Here is a 14350-nt window from a genome sequence, read left to right on the forward strand (position 1 = left end):
TGGTTGGACATCAATCTGGGAAAGAATGGAAGAGGGAGAGAGGTATAAAAATCCTGGGATTTTCTTCATAATTTATCAAGAGGAATTAAGATTCTAGCTTGCATCAACTCTTTTTTCAAGGATAGCTGCTAAGAGTGTTTACCCAAAGTGGAGTTCTGGGGCTGAGGGTAAGACCTAGTGGTGGCTTTTTGCCAAAACCCCGGATGTTCCACTCTCCACCCCTTCTTTCCCCTTGGGGTAGTGCCTCTCCACCGAAAGGCTGTCACCTCACTTTCTTGAGACCTTAACCCACTCACTGTATTTGAGTGGCATGGGCCATTGTCCTTTGTTCCTTTGCAGAACCCACCTGACTCCCGAAGTTTAACTTAAGTTTGTGCCAAGGATTCTGCCTATTACCCCAGCCTACTTCCTCCCCAGCTTTACCCATGAGCCCTGGTGCCTTGCTTAGCTCTCTCAGAATTGGGGCTCTTTCCTTAGGAAGCCACCACCTCCTCAACAGCTTCTATTCTGCCAATACCATCTTCAAAAGAGGCCATTCCAAGGGGCCGGGGGAGATTTCCATTGTGGGTTTCCATGAACATAGGGGTTGATTAGAGTTCAGGGGAAGTATTAGAGTGGCTGGATAGATTCAGCAAGCATATAAAGTTGCTTTGGAAATAATTCTTAGGACTCTAGTTCCCAGTCCTAGAGGTTTGACAGTTTTTTGTGTGTGTGTTGTTTTTTTGGTGGTGGTGGTGGTGGGTGGGAGTGGTGGTGGGTGGGAGTGGTGGGAATTACTCCTTGCCCCCAAAAGATTTATTCACATCACAGGGAATGCCCGAGTCGCATTTCTTCCCAATTAGACAAAGATAACAGTTACATATATGTAATTTTACAAAGAAATATTAACATTATAGAAACAAACTCACGTCTAGCCTGTTTTTACAACAATTCCTTTATTTCGCTTAAACAATCAATTCCATGGAATGGAATATTTCAGTGGTTTTTAGTACATTCACAGACTGTGCAACAATCACTGCTTTCTAATTCAGAATACTTTCATCACCTCAAAAAGGAACCCCCTACCCGATAAGCAGTCACTCCCCATTCTCCTCTCTCCCAGCTTCTGGTAGCCACTCATCTGCTTTCTGTCTCTATGGGTTTGCCTCATACAGACACTTCACATAGATGGAATAATACAATTATGTGGCCTTTTAGGTCAAGCTTCTTCCATTTAACATTGCTTTCAAAGTTCATCCACACTGTAGCACGTATCAGTCCTTCATTCCTTTTTAGGGCTGAATCTGACAGATTTTTGACAGATCAGATATCTGGTCAACTTTAGGATGGCCTTTAAACCAGTGGGTTTCACACTGTGTCCTGTGAAGGTACTGGCACCTAAGAGGCAGCCACAGCAGAAGAAGACTAATGGTGAGATTCCTGGCTTTTGTCCAGTCTACTTATTAGGCTTTTGCAGATTTCTTTCTTTTCTTTCTTTTTCTTTTTTTTTTTGAGGAAGGTTGGCCCTGATCTAACATCCGTGCTCATCTTCCTCTACTTTATATGTGAGATGCCTGCCACAGCATGGTCAGATAAGTGGTGCACAGGTCTGCGCCCAGGATCTGAACTGGCAAACCCCGGGCCGCCAAAGCGGAGGGCGCGAACTTAACTGCTGCGCCACCTGGCCGGTCCCTGCAGAAATTGAAAGAAAATTTTCCTTTACTTAAAAAATAAAGTTTTAAAATTGCTTAATCGAGCTAATCACACGTTTATAAAACATTCTCTGCTGGGTGCTGGGAATATAAAGACTACTGAAGATTTGGTTCTTTTTCTCTAGTCAAATTGTTTTATTGGTGCTATGCCAAAGGTGTTTTTCATAGGATGCTAAAGGACCCCAAAGGAGGGGGAATTTTCTCTGGGGGTGTCAGGGAAGACTTTGTGAAGGAAGGGGTGCATAGGTGTGTGTGCAGGGGAGCAGGACGAGGCCCAGGGCCTAGCTTAGGCAGAAGCATGAAGGTAAGAAAACTACAGCGGGTCAGTACAGCTAAAATGCAAAACACAATTGGGCAAAAGGTGAAGCCCCATGTAAAGTCAGGGACCATGAACGTCATGCTGAACTATTTAAACTTTGTCTTATGGGCTACAGGAAGCCACTACACCAAAATTTTGCCCAGGGCATTGATAAGATTTATTAAGAAGTCATTTTTCTGGTGGAAGTGGGGAAAATGGACTGAAGGTGAAGCAGGATAAGAAGATAGGTAAGAGGCAAGGTCTAGACCAGAAATGAGAAATGTCTGTACAAAGGCAGTAACATGAGGGGGAGAGAAAAGGGAAGAATTTGAGAGATTTGAGCGGGAGGGCAGACTCAGAAGAACTTGCTAACTGAATGTGTGGGGGTGAGAGAAGGAGGGGAGTCTAGAACCACCATGTCTGTAGCTGGGCCAACTGGGAAGAGAGGGACATTCTCTGAGATGGGGAATACAACAGGAAAAATTAATTACCTTTTGGATCTGTTGGATTTTGATGAATCTGTGGTACATCTTGGTTGAGATCCAACACTAGGCAGAGAGATATTTGGGAATAAAGCTTTGATACAGGTTTGATATACGGCTTAGATTCAAGAGTCATCAGCACATAAATAATGAAGTTCAAGTGATGCATGTGGAAGAAGTCACCCAGGAAAACTATGGGCATGTAAAACGAGAAGCAGGCTGAAGTCAGAGGACTGGGGAATACCAACTTTTGATGGTTGGTACAAAGAAGAGAAATCAATTAAAGAAATAGAGAATGGAGTGGTCTGGGTGATAAAGGAGATGATAAGTGGTGCATCCAAAGGCAAGAGAGAAATTTCAAGGAGTGGTTAATGCCACTAAGTCAAGGAAAGTACAGACTTCAGTTTCCTTGACTTTGACAACCAGAAGTTCATTATCTTGACAAAGTTTCAGTGGATAGGGGGAAGTTGGAGCCAGGCTGCAACTGGTTAAGAAATAAATGGGAAGTGCGGAAATACAGGCAAGAGTTGAATATTTCAAGAAGTTTGGCTCTAGATCAGAAAATAGGCTAGTTAGTCATAGTTACGGGGGATGTAAGGAAGGAGGGATTTTTTTTCTAGACAGGACAGACATGAGCATGTTTATAAGATGAAGAAGGAATTAGAGTAGAAGAAGAGGCTGAAGATTCAGGAAAGAGGAGATAATTGATGGAACAAGGACTGAGAAGAGATTGGGGAGCATGTTTCATGTAGGTGCTGGAGTGGGAAACATTAAAAAAGAAGGGAAGAAAACAAAGATGATGGGCCTGGCCCCGTGGCCGAGTGGCTAAGTTCGCGCGCTCCGCTGCAGGCGGCCCAGTGTTTCGTTGGTTCGAATCCTGGGCGAGGACATGGCACTGCTCATCAAACCACGCTGAGGCAGCGTCCCACATGCCACAACTAGAAGGACCCACAACTAAGAATATACAACTATGTACTGGGGGGCTTTGGGGAGAAAAAGGAAAAAAATAAAATCTTTAAAAAAAAAGAAAGAAAACAAAGATGAGTGAAGGTATAGGTTAGTTTGTATGGGGACTGGGTATGGACTGAAACTTGCAGGAGTCAAAACCTAACTTTTACTTGGTCAGTTAAAGAATAAAGTTCTTTCCGGTATCAGTCAGTTTCTACCAGAGAAAGAACCAGGAAGAGATATACCTACATATATACCGAAAGAGATTTATTGCAGAGAATTGGCTCATGCATCTGTGGAGACTGGCTCGGCAGGCCTGGAATCCGTAGGGTAGGCCAGCAGTCTGCGACTCCCAGGCCAGAGGGGATGCTGCAGTCCACAGGTAGAATTTCTTCCTCAGGGACACTTCGGTTTGGCTGTTTTTCCCTGCAAAGTAATTTATTAGATTATCAAAATTTATATTTTTAGTAACTTCGTTTTTGAAAAACTGTTTTCCAGCTTTATTGAGGTATAATTGACAAGTAAAATTGTAACATATTTAAAGTGTCTAACGTGACGATTTGATATACGTATGCATCGTGAAAGGATTCCCACAATCAAGTTAATTAACACATGCATCATCTTACATAGTTATCGTCTAAAAAATTTTTTGACGAAAACACTTAAGATCTATTCTTTTGGCAAATTTCAATCATACGATACAGTATTATCAACTATAGTCACCATACGATATGTTGGATCATCAGAACTTACCTTATAATCGAAAGTTTGTACCCTTTTACCAGCATCTCCCCATTTCCTGCACTTGCTAGCCCTGGCAACCACCATTGTACACTCTGTTTCTCTGAGTTCAGCTTTTTGATCCTAGAGTCCGCATATAGGTGATACCATGAAGTATCAGCTTTGCTCTTAAGCCTTGCAACTAAGTGGATGAGGCCCACCCAGATTATCCAGGATAATGTAATTGACTTAAAGTCAGATGCTTTTAGATGGTAACCGTGTGTACAAAAGATCTTCACAGAGACACCTAGGTTAGTCTTGATGGAATACTATACTATAGCCCAGCCGAACTGACACATACACTCCCTGTTGCACCTGGAGGGTGGGAGGGTAGGAGGACTGGAGTGGGGAATCAAGAGAATGGCACAGAGTGAAGTTTTGCTGACCAAAGGCAGGTAAAAGGATTGCTGAGGAATCTTGGGAACCTAGCTATCAAAGGTCACAGTGAGCTGACAGAGTACTGCACAAGGACTTAGGAAACCGACGTTTTTGCTCCCCTCAGCTACATGACCTCAGCCAAATCTCAATCTCTCTGAGTTTCAATCAGCCACTTGTAAAGTGAGCTTGTTTGGGTCAGATGCTCTCTAGGACCTATTTAGCTCTCACATCTTAGGAATCTAAGTTCTGAGAATTTAGTGGTACATAAAAAGAAGTGCCCTCATTGTCCAGGGGTTGCATGTTATATAGGGATACCTGTGATGGGTGTGTGGGGAATGAGGTCCTGGACACATAGCCAGAGATGGCCTGGAACAGGGGCATGTCTGGAATGGCTGCAGTCTGAGGCCTCCCCAAGTAGGGAGTGCTCTGGAGCATGCCTGGAATGCAGGGCCCAAAGGCCCACCAGCAACGAAGAAGCCCACAGCCCCTCTGATGACAACCTGGTGTTGAAAGGCAATCTCTCAAAAAGACCCCTCAGACCTACAAGAGGTCACCAAACTGACTGGGTGATGTAACTATGAGTGCTTTCTTGTTTGGATCGTCGTGGACTCCATAGTGGCTGGTACTGCGTCCTCAAGCTTCACCTGCAGAGTGGAGTAGGGAGACAACCACGTCAAGGGAACACAAGGCCAGGCCTCTTGAGTGACCCCAAGAACGTAAAAGCCTCAAGCTGGACAAGCACGGTCATCTAGGAGACAGCTGAGGTCAAATCCCTAAACAACAATTGGCAACAGAAACCACATCTCCAAGTAATGGAAGACTCCCCTTAGATTACAGCTCACGGATTTAAAGAAAGCTTTTGGCCCAATAAATTCAAATCCAGCCAATGAAAGTGTGCTATCCTTGGTGTTATCATGAATTTGGACTTGTACGTGCTGAGGAAAGACAGTAAACATAGATCGATTATTAACTTAGGGCATATGAGAGAATATTTAAGGATCACTACAGGTGGGAAGACTACATTAGCAGTCATATATGTTTTGGGGGGGTTATTTCAGGGAGAACAATAGAGAGAGATGAAAAATGGAAAAGGCAACTAACAGGTGTGGAGCATCCATTACGAGTTCAGGTATTCTTCAAAATTACCTCAATTAATTGTGACAACAATGCTGTTGGAAAGTAGTAGTATTATTCCCATTTTTCAGATGAAGTCACCAAGACAGAAAGCAGTTGATATGTTTGTAGGTGGCATGAGTCACAAGGGCAGATGTCAGAATTCACTGTGTCCCCTACTCCTCAAACTTACACCCCTGTCTATTCCCCAGTATTTAATAACTGAGCATACCTAAGAAAAAAGCATTGTTTTTTCTATTCTCTGTTTTAATTTGACATCAAAAGGAACCTCACCCAGAAACCCTCTAAATCTTGGTAGAGCAAATGAAAATAAGATTTGTTTGACTTAGTACTAAACCAGAGCTCAGGAAAATTACAATACTTCATTCAGTCATATGACAAAGATTTCTTAGGAACCCGTGATGTGTCAAACACTCTGCTAAATGCTGTTACCTATCCAAAGTCACAAATACAGTATGTAGCAGAGTGAGGATTAAACTCAGGTTTTTCTGATGTTAAAACCTGGGCATTTGTCACACGTCCTTGATTTTAAGACATCTTAGAAATGAAATCTAACAAGGACTTCCAATATGAGGATCACACAGTTGGAAAATCATGTCACACTTCCATCCATGAGTTTTGACAATTGTATATGCCTGTGTAACCCAAAAACCTATCAAGATGTAAGGACATTACCATCAACCCAGAAAACTCCCTCTGGGCCCTTCCCAGTCACTTCCTGCCCCAACTCCCAAAAGGCAACCACTTTTCTGACTTTTTCCCCAAAGACTAGTTTAGCCTGTTCTGCATTCAACCTTTTATTACACTACATATCATGCGGCATCTGGAAAACTCCATGGACCACGCAGGAGAGAATAGGAGTGAAAAGACAAATAACATCTTAGTATTATTATGAAAATAGTTTTAACTTTGCAAAGGCCAGGGGTCCCCAGACCACATTTGGAGAATCCTTGCTCTAGGTATTACAATATTTTTTGTTTTAAACATTAATGTACTATTTTTTGTCTTCTCAAGGTAACCTCTGCATAGCAAGTCTCATCATTCCAGCGAGCACATCAAACTCACCCATGCACAGCAGCCACCAAAGCTGACCTCAGTGTCTTCAGGAAAGGGCCTGTGGACCCCTGGGTGGTGCCCTCCTTTGGCTCTTATATAATTATATGTGAAGTGAAGGAGAAGGAAAAGGGTGTCCACACGAGGCAGACTGGCCCCACCTCCTGGCCACCTGTGGAGCTCCTAGGACTCCTTCTCCACCTGGCCTCCCATGTCTGATCCTCTCTTTTCCAGCCTCATTCTTTTGTTCGTCGCTGCCAGTATGCCTTTCACTCCCAATGACCCTCATTTAACCTTCCCAGCTTGAAGGACAGAATCATCTGCCTCATCCACTAGTCTCTTTCCAATTTTTATGGAGTAAACTCTGTTCTGCTTTTGTCTGCTCCCCTTTGCTTCTTAAGGGTCTAGTTTGGAAGTTAAAAAAAAATTCATTTTTTCTTTGATTATCAGGTGTTTAACAATACAAATTTCCACCAGACGGATGCAGATCTTGATACCTTATCCTTACAATTTTGTTTACTGTTTGCCACCAGCACCCACTCCCACACCGCTTTCCCCACAAAAAATAAACTCCAGGAAGTCAGGGACCATGTCTGTCTTCTTGTTCACCATGGTATCCCCACTGCCCAGGACAGTGGCTAGCACACTACAAGAGAACAATAAACTGCAAACTGAATTATCTTAGTCCCTTCGAATATCAGGTGCTTGACAACCCTAATTTCCACCTGGCAGATGCAGAGCCTTAAAACAACCCAGGAAGTGGATTCAACCATTATTCCCTTTGAGCATCTGAAGAAACGGACATATAAATGGAGACACCAAAGCCCTGTAACCTAAGCCATTTATTCAACCTTAGAAGTCCTGACTCCCTGACCTATGCTTTTTCTGTAACTGAACTTAATGGGTTCGTCTCTTGGTGAGAGCGGAGCAGAAAAGCACAACCAAGGCAGCAATAGGTGAAGAAAACTTTTATTTCTTGCACAAACAGTGGAGAACACCAGGGATAGCTCCCAATGCAGTGTCTCCCCCAGCTCAGGACCAGTGGAGACTTTATACACAAGAGAGCAGAGCATAACAGGTTTATTTGTAACATCTATGTAACAACTGTGCTCACTCAGGGCACACTCATGAGTAGCAGGTCAACGCGCTACTACCTACATTGCATGATCTGAAAATGGCTGCTTGGACCCTCCCAGAGGAAGAGAATTTAAGATGCTAATGAGTTTAAGGTAACTTTAGGATGCTTGGAACTGGAGCATTTTGCATGGGATCTTGCTGCAAATGTGTGAATTTCTCTGCAAGATAGCAACATCAGCAAATCAGGGACATCGATTTCTGCAAAGCAGAACATATAGTCTACTCCTGTCTGAAAAACATTTGACAGACTGTGTTAGTTATTGATCAGATCCTCAGTAACCCTTTCTTTGCCTGGTTCCCTGGTCACATTTCCACTATCTCTGGCAGGTATCTTACCAAATATCTGGGGACTGGCAATAAATGTGAAAACCTGACTAGCTCTTTCTGAAGTGCAGGGAAGACCAAATTGCCAATGGTCTAAGTCAGGGGTTCTCGGAGTGTGGTCCAGGAAAGCCTGGAGGTTCCCGAAACACTTTCGAGGAGGTCTGCAAGGTCAAAACTATTTTTATTATAAAACATAAAAATTTTCAAAATAAAATAATCAAAGATGCCATTTGACTTTTTCCCTTGCATCCTTTCTTAAGTATATGGTGGAGTTTTCAAGATGCTATATGCTGTGATATCACGCCAGACTAAATGCAGAAGCAGATATGAGAACCAAACTATTTACTCTTAAGCCAGACATCGGATTTGTAAAAATGTAAAACAGTGCCACTCTTCTATTTTTTTGCTTTGGAAAACAGTTTTGGGTTTTTTGGGGGGAAGGGGGGTTCAAGTAAGAGGCTTTTAATGAAGATTTTAGAAGTGAAGAGCTCCACGTTCAGGATTTATCATCTAACATCTCAATGTTCAGAAAACCTGATTAAAAGAAGCCAAACCCAAACCAACCCACTCAGCATTAACACACACCTCTTTTCTTTGAGTAGAATTTTAATACAGGGTGGGGGGAAAAACCCAAATCCTAATATGTTAAACTAGTGAAACATCCACTCGACAGAGATAAAACCTTCACAAAGGTTAACTGAAGTAATCCAGAGCTAAAACTGAATTGTGCAGATTTTCAATGAAGTCACCAGTCATGTAACACAAAAAAAAGTCAATTATTTTTTTTATTGAGTTATTGATAGGTTACAATCTTGTGAAATTTCAGTTGTACATTAATGTTTGTCAGTCGTGTTGTAGGTGCACCACTTCACCCTTTGTGCCCACCCCCCACCCCACCTTTCCCCTGGTATCCACTAAACTGTTCTTAGTCCATAATTTTAAATTCCTCACATGAGTGGAGTCATACACAGATTATCCTTCTCTCGCTGGCTTATTTCACTTAACATAATTCTCTCAAGGTCCATCCATGTTATTGCAAATGGAATGATTTTGTTCTGTTTTGCAGCTGAGTAGTATTCCATTGTATATATGTACCACATCTTCTTTATCCATTTGTCTGTTGCTGGACACTTAGGTTGCTTCCACGTCTTGGCTATTGTAAACAGTGCTGCAATAAACATTGGGGTGCATAGGACTTTTGGAATTGCTGACTTCAAGCTTTTTGGATAAATATCCAGTAGTGGGATGGCTGGATCGTATGGTAGTTCTATTTTTTATTTTTTGAGGAATCTCCATACTGTTTTCCATAGTGGCTGCACCAGTTTGCATTCCCACCAGCAGTGTATGAGGGTTCCTTTTTCTCCGCAACCTCTCCAACATTTGTTGCTGTTAGTTTTAGATATTTTTGTCATTCTAACGGGTGTAAGGTGATATCTTAAGTGTAGTTTTGATTTGCATTTCCCTGATGATCAGCGATGATGAGCATCTTTTCATGTGCCTATTGGCCATCAGTATATCTTCTTTGGAGAAATGTCTGTTCATGTCTCCAGCCCATTTTTTGATTGGGTTGTTTGATGTTTTGTTGTTGAGTTGCGAGAGTTCTTTATATATTATGGATATTAAGCCTTTGTCAGCTATATGACTTGCAAATATTTTTTCCCAGTTAGTGGGTTTTTTTTTTGTTTCAATCCTGTTTTCATTTGCCTTGAAGAAGCTCTTTAATCTGATGAAGTCCCATTTGTTTATTCTTTCTATTGTTTCCCTACTCTGAGAAGGCATGGTGTCCGAAAAGATCCTTTTAATACTGATGTCAAAGAGTGTACTGCCTACGTTTTCTTCCAGAAGCCTTATGGTTTCAGGTCTCACCTTTAGGTCTTTAATCCATTTTGAGTTTATTTTGGTGAATGGTCAAAAAGAATGGTCAATTTTCATTCTTTTACATGTGGCTTTCCAGTTTTCCCAGCACCATTTGTTGAAAAGACTTTTTTTTCTCCATTGTAGGCCCTCAGCTCCTTTGTCAAAGATAAGCTGTCCATAGATGTGTGGTTTTATTTCTGGGCTTTCAATTCTGTTCCATTGATCTGTGCACCTGTTTTTGTACCAGTACCATGCTGTTTTGATTACTGTAGCTTTGTAGTATGTTTTGAAGTCAGGGATTGTGATGCCTCCAGCTTTGTTCTTTTTTCTCAGGACTGCTTTAGAAATTCGGGGTCTTTTGTTGTCCCATATGAATTTTAGGATTCTTTGTTCTAATTCTGTAAAGAATGTCATTGGGATTCTGATTGGGATGGCGTTGAATCTGTAGATTGCTTTAGGTAGAACGGACATTTTAACTATGTTTATTCTTCCAATCCATGTACATGGAATGTCTTTCCATCTCCTTATGTCATCATCCAATTCTCTCAGAAAGGCCTTGAAATTTTCATTATATAGGTCCTTCACTTCCTTAGTTAAATTTACCCCAAGGTATTTTATTCTTTTTGTTGCGATTGTGAATGGTATTGTATTCTTGAGTTCTTTTTCTGTTGGTTCATTACTGGAGTATAGAAATGCTACTGATTTATGCAAATTGATTTTATACCCTGCAACTTTGCTGTAGTTGTTGATTACTTCTAACAGTTTTCCAATGGATTCTTTGGGGAAAAAAAGTCAATTATTTATACACTCAGCAAGGCCTCTAAGAAATGCGCCCCAAGAAGCACTAACCTTTTGTGTGTGTGCCATCCTGAAGACCTGCACATTTTATTTTTCAGATAATCTAATTTTTAATAGAGTGTGTTCTCTACCATACGGTAATGCTTTGGTACTATTCATATAGGATTGCTTATCCAAAAGACTTGACATTTCCCCAGGAGGAGCTTTGATTCCGCCTTAGAAGTTTCATATAAATTAAAATCTTTATCAAATATCAATATGGAGGGAGGTGATACTGTATGCAACATATATAGACAAGTTACTTCTCTATTTAGAAGTTACTCCTTTAAGGTATTTGTACCAGAGAGCTTAGTCTGTCCTGCTTAATATTCAGTAGTATAGGTTCCGATCATCAGAACCTTGGCAAGACCTTAATACTTCAAAATTATTAACAACTACGTCTAGGGGCAAGTCCATGTTACTGAGTTATGACAAATTTATTATCATGAAGGAAAATAAGGATAGCCAGCCATCTTAGAAAATGCCCCAACCACTGCTTCTCAATATAGAAAGACTAGAACTACATACTTTTATCATACAACAAATCTCATCTCTGTTCCCTGAAATTCCCCTGGTTTCATTCATTAGAAGAGGATTAAAAAAAGAAAAGACTTGGGGCTGGCCCCGTGGCTGAGTGGTTAAGTTCGTGCGCTCCGCTGCAGGCGGCCCAGTGTTTCGTTGGTTAGAATCCTGGGCACGGACGGACACAGCATTGCTCATCAAACCACGCTGAACCAGCGTCCCACATGCCACAACTAGAAGGACCCACAACGAAGAATATACAACTATGTACTGGGGGGCTTTGGGGAGAAAAAGGAAAAAATAAAATCTTTAAAAAAAAAAAAAGAAAGAAAAGACTTAGAACTTTACAGCAGCATTCAGCTTTCCTACGAAATACTCAGCATCTTAAATACTACATACACTTTTTTCTTTTATTAAGCTAGACACTAGGTTCAGAGTTTGTGGAACTGGAGGAAAAATAACCTATTCAAAATAGCAGGTATCCAAGCTAAAAATAGGAGGGTCATTTTGTTGCTTTGTTCTCTTTCCAAACTTTAAATCATTTTGGGGTTTTTTTTTAGGAAGATTAGCCCTGAGCTAACATCTGCCACCAATCCTCCTCTTTTTTGCTGAGGAAGACTGGCCCTGAGCGAACATCCATGCCCAACTTCCTCTACTTTATACATGGGACGCCTGCCACAGCATGGCTTGATAAGCGGTGAGTAGGTTGGCACCTGGGATCTGAACTGGCAAACCCCGGGCTGCCAAAGCAGAACATGAGATCTTAACCACTGTGCCACCGGGCTGGCCCCAACCAAAGTTTAAATCATTTTTGTTCCCCTTCCACGTACACCTCAGTCACCACTCCTGAGTGGAGATGTTCAGAGGCTCGGGCCCCTGCTCCTCCTGCTTCTCAGCAGCTGCTTTCTTATTGCTGCAGCAAGGCTTGAATAGATGTGTGTTGATGAGGACTTCCCCAAAACGGCCTTTATAGATAATCCCACAACATATTTTCTGTCTTTTCCAGTATGTGAGATCTAAAAAGGAAAAACTGGTGTTCTGCTAAAGCCAGAAGCCATCGCTGCATCCGAGCCATCATCCAATTGGTTACTATAACAAGGAGAGTGAGCTGGGGAGGAACTTGAGGTGTTACCGTGAGCATGAGAATTGTGACGTTTGAATTCCTCCTGCAGTTTACTGACATGGTTGCTTTTTATCCTGTTTCCAGATAGAGTGTTCACTTTCTTTGGTTTCAATGTAATCTTTAGACTGGGTCCTGTTCTTGTATCTACCACTTGATTCCAGGGTTTTTTTGATCCTCTGGCAATTCCTTCCATCTTTTCACAAGCAGGCCACAGGCATTACAGATGTCTACTGAATGAGTCTCATGCAACCCAAACCAACTCTGTCAGTCTTTCTTTTCTTTTTTTTTTTTTTGAGGAAGATTAGCCCTGAGCTAACTGGTGCGAATCCTCCTCTTTTTGCTGAGGAAGACTGGCCCTGAGCTAACATCCATGACCACCTTCCTCTACTTTATACATGGGACACCTACCACAGCATGGTGTGCCAAGTGGTGCCATGCCCGCACCTGGGATCCGAACCGGCGAACCCCGAGCCACCAAAGCAGAAGGTGCGAACTTAACCGCTGAGCCACGGGGCGGCCCTGTAAGTCTTTGTCATAGCGTTTTCTATCAGTGAATCAAGAACTGGAGAACTTAGCTCTGCAAATACAGCAGCCCTCTATACTTCGGGACATCTTTGGCTTGTGAAAACCAAGCATCTTTTCTTCCAGGCAGCTGTCTTCCAAATGCAGCGTTCCACGTGCAAGAACATTTCCGAGGCCAGTCCCCACCCCTCCTCCTCAACTGCCTTGTCTAGAGAGAGAGTCTCTTGCAGTTGCTACCGCTGGCCAGGAAGGTGTAGATCACGAAAACTGTTATTTTTTAAATTAAAATGTTATTTATGTTACATGTAATGGGCTTGTTGTTATAATTTTTTGGCAGATTTTTAAATGGAGCTATAATTCACATAACATAAAATTTACCATTTTAAGTACACATTTCAGTGGTTTTTAATATATTCACTATGTCGGGCAGCTATCATCACTAATTCCAGAACATTTGCATTTCCCCTAAAAGAAACTCCATACCCATTAGCAATAGTGCCAATTCACCAACCTCTCCCCATCTCCTGGCAACCACTAAGCTATTTCTGTCTCTATGCATTTGTTACTGTAATTTTTAAGTGAATTAACCAATATTTTAAATGTTTTAATTTCTAGTACAGCAAATATGGACAAATAAAACCCATAGAAACAAAAGATCTTTGGGGCCTCAATTTTTAAGAACGTAAAGAGATTTCAAGGCCAAAAAATTTGAGAACCACCAGCCTGGTATTTGCTTTTTGTTTTTTAACAGGTTGGATATAATGTCTAAAGCAGGGCCCTAGCAGGAGCTCAAAGATGGGATGATCATTCCTGGTTAAGCTTCTAGAAAGGACAGGGAACTACTTAACAGATGGTTGAACCCATAGAACATGGGACCGTGGGTGAAGCTGACGAAGTGACAGACCGAGCATGCCTTTAACTGTGGCTCCTGATGTGTCGAGTGTTGAGTTACAAAGTAAGGAACATCCGAGCTGGTCTCCTCAGTTCAGCCGTGCGACATAAGGGTGTAAGTATGTCACTTGGCCTCTGCACCTCACATAGTGACTTTGGGCTCAGCAAGAGGTAAGTGCCACGCGACTGTCCACAATCCAGCCAGCGTAGTCCAGGCCTACACAAGTCACCAGACGGTAAAGCACCGTTGACTGCACCGAAGTCAAGTCCGGCAATCCACAAAACGACTCCCGCCCCACAGGCGCGCGAAGCAACTTCTGAGGCAAGAAACTGGAGAAAGTGAAGATCACTACCAGTCGTTTAGAATAATCCT

At 42.1% G+C, this 14350-nt stretch overlaps 1 long non-coding RNA gene and 1 pseudogene across 1 annotated transcript; both read right to left on the reverse strand.

The window, feature by feature from the left end:
* Positions 1 to 923: 923 nt before the first annotated feature.
* Positions 924 to 3845, reverse strand: LOC106845610 (uncharacterized). Its single transcript, XR_011494195.1, has 3 exons — positions 3669 to 3845; positions 2481 to 2537; positions 924 to 1671 (listed from the first exon to the last, which is right to left on the reverse strand). It is a non-coding gene; the product is annotated as an uncharacterized lncRNA (long non-coding RNA).
* Positions 3846 to 12144: 8299 nt separating this feature from the next.
* LOC106845609 (SIN3-HDAC complex-associated factor-like) lies at positions 12145 to 13348 on the reverse strand (annotated as a pseudogene).
* Positions 13349 to 14350: the final 1002 nt, after the last annotated feature.

The sequence above is a fragment of the Equus asinus genome, chromosome 14 (genome assembly GCF_041296235.1).
Source record: "Equus asinus isolate D_3611 breed Donkey chromosome 14, EquAss-T2T_v2, whole genome shotgun sequence".
NCBI lineage: Eukaryota > Metazoa > Chordata > Mammalia > Perissodactyla > Equidae > Equus > Equus asinus.